Source organism: Nuphar pumila, chromosome 8, assembly GCF_984573655.1.
Source record: "Nuphar pumila chromosome 8, dmNupPumi1.hap1.1, whole genome shotgun sequence".
In the NCBI taxonomy this organism is placed as follows: domain Eukaryota; kingdom Viridiplantae; phylum Streptophyta; class Magnoliopsida; order Nymphaeales; family Nymphaeaceae; genus Nuphar; species Nuphar pumila.
In genome coordinates this window covers 23,038,269-23,046,638 of record NC_143256.1, presented here as the reverse complement: position 1 = coordinate 23,046,638, position 8,370 = coordinate 23,038,269, and positions in this window count along the sequence as shown.

The following is an 8,370-nucleotide window of genomic DNA, read 5'->3' as shown; positions in this document are numbered from 1 at the left end:
CTTTAAGAATAGTGGTAACAAGGTCATGCAAGCCAAGGTACTTGGGATTTGGTTTGAAAATCTCATGCATGGACCTAGTGAGAACACAATTTTTATTATTAGTATTGAGATTGCTTTCTACCTCTGTTTGAAGGGTCAATGCCTCTATATTAGAATTGATGGTCCCAATTTCAACGTCCTCATTGTTGTTTGGTTGATGCTAAGAAATCGATAACTAGCTGGTCCCTTGATCTTCATTTTGATCCGACGTGACAACATCTTGGTGTTGTCATTCCTCATTTTCAGCAGTATGTTCTCTGCTGCTGTGAAAAGCATGTTGTTCCTCACCTTCAGCAGCCAGTTGTTCCTCATCTTCAGCATTGTTCATTGATGTTCCTCACCTTTAGCAGCCAGTTGTTCCTCATCTTCAGCAGTGTTATCGGTTTCTCAGCATCAACCCAACAGCAATGAAGATGTTGAAATTAGGACCATCAATTCTAATATAGAGGCACTGACCCTTCAAACAGAGGTAGAAAGCAATCTCAATACTAATAATAAAAATTGTGTTCTCACTAGGTCCATGCATGAGATTTTCAGCAGTATGTTCTCTACTACTGTGAAAAGCATGTTCCTCACCTTCAGCTGCCAGTTGTTCCTCATCTTCAGCAGTGTTCATTGATATGTTATGAACAACATCAGCATTTTCACAAAAGACGTGTGGATAGGTTCCACCATTTTTATTTTCAGCAAGCAAGGGCCCCACACTAACCTCAGATTTGTTGTTGCTATCATTCTTAGTATTGACATCTTCGTCCCAACTAGGATATGAACTAAGATCCTCCTCAATGCCATCATTTTTAAATAAAAAATTAGGTTTTTGAAATGGTAAATTGAATTCGTCAAAAACCACATGTCAGGAGATGTAAATTTCATAAATTATTCTTAATAATTTATGAAAATATTGATAAATTAGGTGACTTAATATTTATTCTGGCTAATTAAGATTTATTAGCATTTGTTGAATTAAATATTAAGCATTAATTATTAAGAATAACTAATTAGTGTTTATTTGATAATTAATCAATAATTATTTATAAACTATGCCTAATTAATATTAAGTGAACAATTATATCTGAATTATTTATTAATTTATGAATTTTTGATAAGTGAAAGTTGTTAAAATTCTAAAAAAAAGAATTCAATATTCTTTTTAGAGTTTGGATCTAGCTTGGGTATGGACCCATATCCAATTATAGTCGAATCCAACTAGAAGATCCAAAGTAGAAATTTCATAACCTGGAATTTTTAAAAATAATATAGGACCCAATATGAAAATTTCATAATTTGGAGTTTCTAAAAGTAATATCAAGAAAAATTAAAACTTATAAATAATATAATATATAAAAAAGGTACCTAGAAGTTAGAACTAGTTGGAATGAAACCAACTAGAACCCAACCAAGAGGGGGGGGGGGGGATTTTGGCTTAGTCCCTACCATGGTGAGTATGCAAGGTGAGAGCCAATGAGATGTCACATGGATCCCAATGTAGGAAAAACAAAAATAAAAAAACATTAGAAATGATAGTTTTTTGTAGCTTACCAAATATGTGAAAGTCTTTACATAACTAGAAGAAGTCATGGGTCAACCTTGGGAGCATCTTTTGAGAGGAGGGTTAGACTCCATCTCAACCTTCCATCTTCTTACATATAAGCTAACCACACATTTTACCTACTCATGAATTTTTGCCTATAAATACCTCTCAAAAAGTATAAGAGAGACATTCTAGAGCTCTCTCTCTCTCTCTCCCTCTCCCAACGTTATTGGGTTTTCTCTCTCTTTTCCACTCAAGTGTAGTATAGGGTACCTTAGAAGAACTCTACTCTACACACGTGGTTATAGAGCAAGGTTTGACTCAAAACACCACTTTAATTTCAAAAGTATAAGTTAATCTTTCATTCTTTGCATTTTGATTTTTTATTTAAAGCTCTTCCTCCTTCCAAACTATACAAACATGCATTCGTGTAATGCATGTGGGTATGGACAATAATTTTTCATGGATGAAACCATGAATATTCATTTTTGTAGTTTCTCTTTTGATATATATGTTTTTAACATAAATTTCATGGTCAAAAAAGGGATGCTCACCAATATTAATGGCGCTTCATCATTTTGATCCATTATTCATGGTAGAGAATAGTTGTATGGTATTTATTGTTGGTTTATCCATTGAAAGGACTTGTTTTTACATCATTATTATCTTAAATCATTTTCTTCTAGCCATTCATGGTTTCAAACACCTTATGCTATTGTCTCATCATGCATTGTGTAGTTAATCATGTTTGAGAACCTTGTTTATGCGATACGTGGTGTGTGTTCTCATTTTTGGAGATGCACCTACGGTTGAAACCATTGGGTATGCCTTATGCCTTATGTGTTGGCACTTTCAAGACTCAATAATGGTTAAAATGTGATTCATACATAAGAGTTGAATATTTTTTAGATTTATTCATTCATAGTCTGAACATGATTCGTATATGACTTTCATTTTCAAGTTTTATTCATGAAAGGAGTTGTGATTTCCTAACTCACGCATGACTAGAATGTGATTTCATTTTTTTTTAGATTCATTCATGGAAAGAGATGTGATTTTTCAAAAACCCAATCATGGTCAAGTATGTGATTCACACATACGTTGATATATTCGAAACACATTCATGATTAAAGAATTTAATTATTCATAAGTTAGTATTTATGGTTAGAAAAATGTTTAAAAAAAAAGAGTATTCGCATATCCCCTTATGAAACACAACCATAAATAGAACGCAACTTATTCACCTTTCATGTCTTGACATTTCGTTCCAAACTCATGATGTCTTAAACAATAGGTGAAACATGTATTGATGAAACTTTTGGAAGAGATCTAAGGGATTATATTGTTGATATATATATATATATATATATTGGGACGCTTTTTTTAAAACACGTATTATCGTAGCAAGGTCCATGCCTTGCTGACCAGACTGGCGTGAACCATGCCCAGAGTTCAAACCATGTTTTTTCTAAGCTAAGACTTGATAGGTCTGAACCAGGGCACGGTTCAAACATGGCCAATTACAAGTTGGCCAGACCGGCCTGAACCGACTCAGTCTGCATCTAATGAGTTCAGACCGACCGTATCGAGTGAATCAGTTCAACCTAGGTCTGAACCTAGTCCAATAGTCTGGTCTGACTAGGATAGTGTTGATTGGGGCAAACCACAGTGTCAGCCTATGACCTGTAGAGAAAGAAAAACAATTAGAAAATAAAATAAGTTTTTGGAAAATGCCTATCATATATATGTGTCAATTCATATGTCTACAAACTGATGTTTAAGTGCATAAGTGGTATGCATATGTGTTCAACAGAATTGGTCTATGCATATACTTACGCATCAATGCATAAGTGATTTGCATATGTGCTTCAAATGAATTTGGCATATGTCAAAACTTAGAAAAAATACATAAAATAAACAAAATATGAACTGAAAATAGAAAACCAAATCGCACATCGAACTTAGGTAGCCCTTTCTACAGTTGACGAGTGCAGGCGACACTTCAGCTAAGTGCAGGCTCCAAACGATAGGTGAAACTAGGGATCTAGGTCCTAGACTAGGTTAGGTTTTGACTTGATTGGATGAGCTAGGTCTTGAAGAGAATTTTATGGAGTGTAGATGAAAATTTTGAATGTTGAAATAGGGGGATGCCTCCCTATTTAAAGTTTTTAAAGTGGATATGAATACATTTTCTACGTATTCAGGATTCATCTAGATGGATAACTCCTAAATGGTTGCCTTTGAATGAAAGGCTGAGATTGTATGGCTTACCCTAAAGAATCATTTTGAAAGGATTACAAGGTTTATTCTAACATTTTGGAAGGCTTAACTCAAGAATCCATGATTTAGGTAACTTTGTTTGGGCTAAGGCACATTTCCCTATGCAAAACATGTCCAAAATGATAGGTTTAAAATAGTTTTTATCATTTTCATCATATCTCTCAAAATATAATTGATATTAACATAATTTTTATTTTATTTGAAAGATAACACGTTTATCTACAACTTTTGTTTGAATATAAAGACCCAAAGCATAATTTGATAGGCCAAAAATCTGATCTAAGTGAAGCCCAATTAAAAAAAAAGGTTAACCTTAGACAAACTTTACTATTTTTACCATAAATTCCTCCCAGAGCATCCATTTTGACCCAAATTTGTTTTGTTTAGAACATAAGACATTCTAGGATATTCTTCCTTTTCAGTAAAATGTAAAAAATATTCTCTTGTGAGTCAAAATCATGTTGCAAGTCCATTTTATCTTATTTTGGACATGAAACAATCCATTTAAAAAATTCAATCCAGGATCCAATTTACCTCAGATTCAAATCGGTCAAAATTGGAGCTCTACAACTATATGAGTCCATAATTTTCAGTTGCACTTAGAAGATGACGAGCCGAACTCAAAGTAAATTGAGTCAGGTTTGATTCTAACTTTAAGACCCGATTTGAAATTGGGTTTGATAAGACCTAACCCAAGTCCAATCCTGTTACACTCCTAAATTGCTAATAATCAAAGGCCTTGATAGTTATGCATGGGAATGACCAATCTATGCATAAATATTTTTTGTATTTATAGCCAATAAGAGAGAGAGAGAGTTATGTCCAAATAGTCGTTATGCAGAGAGAGAAAGAGGGTCATTGTTTTTTGCCTATTAAGGTGGAAGGAGAGACACGCCTTTTTTTTATTTTTTTGAAAGGCAAGCTGGGGTTAGACAGACCCCTACAAGTTATACAACAATACCATTGGGTTTTGAACCTCCAACGTCCCAACACAAGGTGGCGTGCACTAGCTGCTCCAATGAGACAAGCGATGCTACCGTTGGTAAGGAGAGATACCTCTTTGATAGAGAAAAAAGAAAATTTCTTTGTTATAATAATTAAAGAAAGAGAGAGAAAGCCATTATAAATGATAATTAATTTTTCAAAAAAAGATGATGTGCCTTGTAACACTTCTATTTTTTTATGAAAACTTTATATAAATGTCCTTGCAAATTTTTAATTACAGTCTCAGTTCATATGACAAGAATGTCAATTAAAAGAAACTTACATCCAATCTTTTGCACTTGATACCCTTATATATATGAGTCACTAGAATATGAGAACTAATGTGTAAACAGTGATTTTCATGGATTTTTTGTTATTTTCTCTTGAATCTAATTGTACGGATGTGATCTACCCGCTTAATTTTATAAGAAACTGCTCTTGAATCATCTGATTTTGTTTTTGATGCATAAACAAGATCTTTTTAAGGCTTTAAAATCAATAGCTCATAATCTTCATAAATATTCAAGCATTCAAAAATCATATTTTTTCATAAAAAATACATGTCCAATGGTTGATTCCTAGCAAATTCACCTTGCTGAGCACATCCACATAGTTAGACTTGCAAAAAGAGTGTTGAAAATGCCAATATTTCTAGTTCTCATACTCTTGAAGGGGTCCGTCTGACCAAAGGAAGGTCCAAAATCTAAAACCAATTGATGATTGATGGCATTTCTTCTCTAATGATCGAGCTTTTCATTGATTGAACTTTACACATTGGATTTTTATTATTGATTTAGTAAGCAACATGTTTTATATTATGAATTTTTGATATTTAGATGTGTTTTTAAAGTTCTAAAAAACAGCAGCCCACAATACTTTGTAAAGTATTAAATGCATTGTGAGCCATTGATTTGTCATGTTTCAAAAAACATGTTTAGATGTCGTAAAGTTTTTTCATAAAGTGTATTTCTTACTAAATATATTATAAAAATTAAATATATAAGGTTCAATCGATGAAATGCTCAAAATATGAGCATTTCCAACACTTACGCACCAATGTTTAAGTGCATACGTGGTATGCATATGTGTTCAATAGAATTGGTCTATGCATATACTTAAGTGATTTGCATATGTGCTTCAAATGAATTTGGCCTATGTCAAAACTTAGGAAAAATACATGGAATAAACAAAATATGAACTGAAAATAGAAAACCAAATCTCACATCGGACTTAGGTAGCTTTTTTTACGATTGACAAGCGCAGGCGACACTTCGGTTACGTGTGGGCTCCAAAAGATAGGTGAAACTAGGGATCTGGGTCCTAGACTAGGCTAGGTTTTGACTTGATTGGATAGGTTAAGTCAGTTAGGTTAGGTCTTGTAGAGAATTTGATAGAGTCTAGATACAAATTTTAAATGTTGAAATAGGGGGATGCCTCCCTATTTAAAGTTTTTTAAGTGGATCTGAATACATTTTCTATGTATCCAGGATCTAGATTGACCACTCTTAAACGGTTGCCTTTGGACGAAAGGCTGAGATTGCATGACTTACCCTAAAGATTCATTTTAAAAAGATTACAAGGTTTATTTTGACATTTTGGAAGGCCTAAACTCAAGAATTCATGATTTAGGTAACTTGGTTTGGGCCAAGGCACATTTTCCTATGCAAAATATGTCCAAAATGACAGGTTTAAAATAATTTTCACCATTTTTGTCATATCTCTCAAAATATAATTGATATTAACATAATTTTTATTTTATTTGAAAGATAACACATTTATCTACAACTTTTGTTTGAACATGAAGACTCAAAAGTGTAATTTGATAGGCCAAAAATTTGATCTAAGTGGAGCCCAATTAAAAAAAAGGTTAACCTTAGACAAACTTTACTATTTTTACCATAAGTTCCTCTCAGAGCATCCATTTTGACCCAAATTTGTTTTGTTTAGAACATAAGACATTCTAGGATATTCTTCCTTTTCAGTAAAATATAAAAAATATCCTCTTGTGAGTCAAAATCATGTTGCAAGTCAATTTTATCTTATTTTGGACATGAAACAATCCATTTAAAAAATTCAATCCAGGATCCAATTTACCTCGGATTCAAATGGGTCAAAATTGGGGCTCTACAACTATATGAGTCCATAATTTTCAGTTGCGCTCAGACAATAAGCCAACCTCAAAGTAAAAGAAGTCGGGTTTGATTCTAACTTTGAGACCCGATTTGAATATGGGTTTGATAAGAACTAACCCAAGTCCAACACTGTTACACTCCTAAATTGCTAATAATCAAAGGCCTTGACAGTTATGCATGGGAATAACCAATCTCATGCATAAATATGTTTGTTTTTATAGCCAATAAGAGAGAGAGAGTCATGTCCAAATAGAAAGAGAAAGAGGGTCATTGTTTTATGCCTATTAAGGTGGAAGGAGAGACTAGCCCTTTTTTATTTTTTTTAAAGGCAAGCTGGGGTTAGGCAGACCCCTACAAGTTATACAACAATACCATTGGGTTTTGAACCTGCAACGTCCCAACACAAGGTGACGTGCACTAGCTGCTCCAAGGAGACAAGCGGCACTGTCGTTGGTAAGAAGAGACATGTCTTTGATAGAGAAAAAAAAATTGCTATGATAATAAAGGAGAGAGAGAGAGAGAGCAGTTATAAATGATAATTAATTTTTTAAAAAACTATGATGCGCCTTCTAACACTTCTTTATTTATTATGAAAACTTTATGCAAATGTCCTTGCAAAATTTTAATTACAGTCTCAGTTCATATGACAAGAATGTCAATTAAAACAAACTTACATCCATTTTTTTTGCACTTGATACCCTTATCTATCTATATATATATATATATATATATATATATATATATATATATATATATATATATATATATATATATATATATGAGTCACTAGAATATGTGAACTAATGTGTAAATAATGATTTTCACAGATTTTTTTGTTATTTTCTCTTGAATCTAACTGTACGGATGTGATCTACATGCTTAGTTTTATAAGAAACCGCTCTTGAATCATCTGATTTTGATTTTGATGCATAAACAAATTTTTTTAAGGCTTTAAAATCAATAGCTCATAATCTTCATAAATATTCAAGCATTCAAAAATCTTATTTTTTCATCGAAAATACATGTCCAATGGTTGATTCCTAGCAAATTCACCTTGTCGAGCACATCCACATAGTTGGATTTGCAAAAAAAGTGTTGAAAATGCCAACTAGAAATATTGGCATTTTCAACACTTTTTTTGCAAATCCAACTATGTGGATGTGCTTGGCAAGGTGATGTGCTCGGCATGTGGATGTGTTTGGCATGGTTAGGTCAGTTAGGTTAGGTCTTGTGGAGAATTTGATAGAGTCTAGATACAAATTTTAAATGTTGAAATAGGGAGATGCCTCCCTATTTAAAGTTTTTTAAGTGGATCTGAATACATTTTCTATGTATCCAGGATCTAGATTGACCACTCTTAAACGGTTGCCTTTGGACGAAAGGCTGAGATTGCATGACTTACCC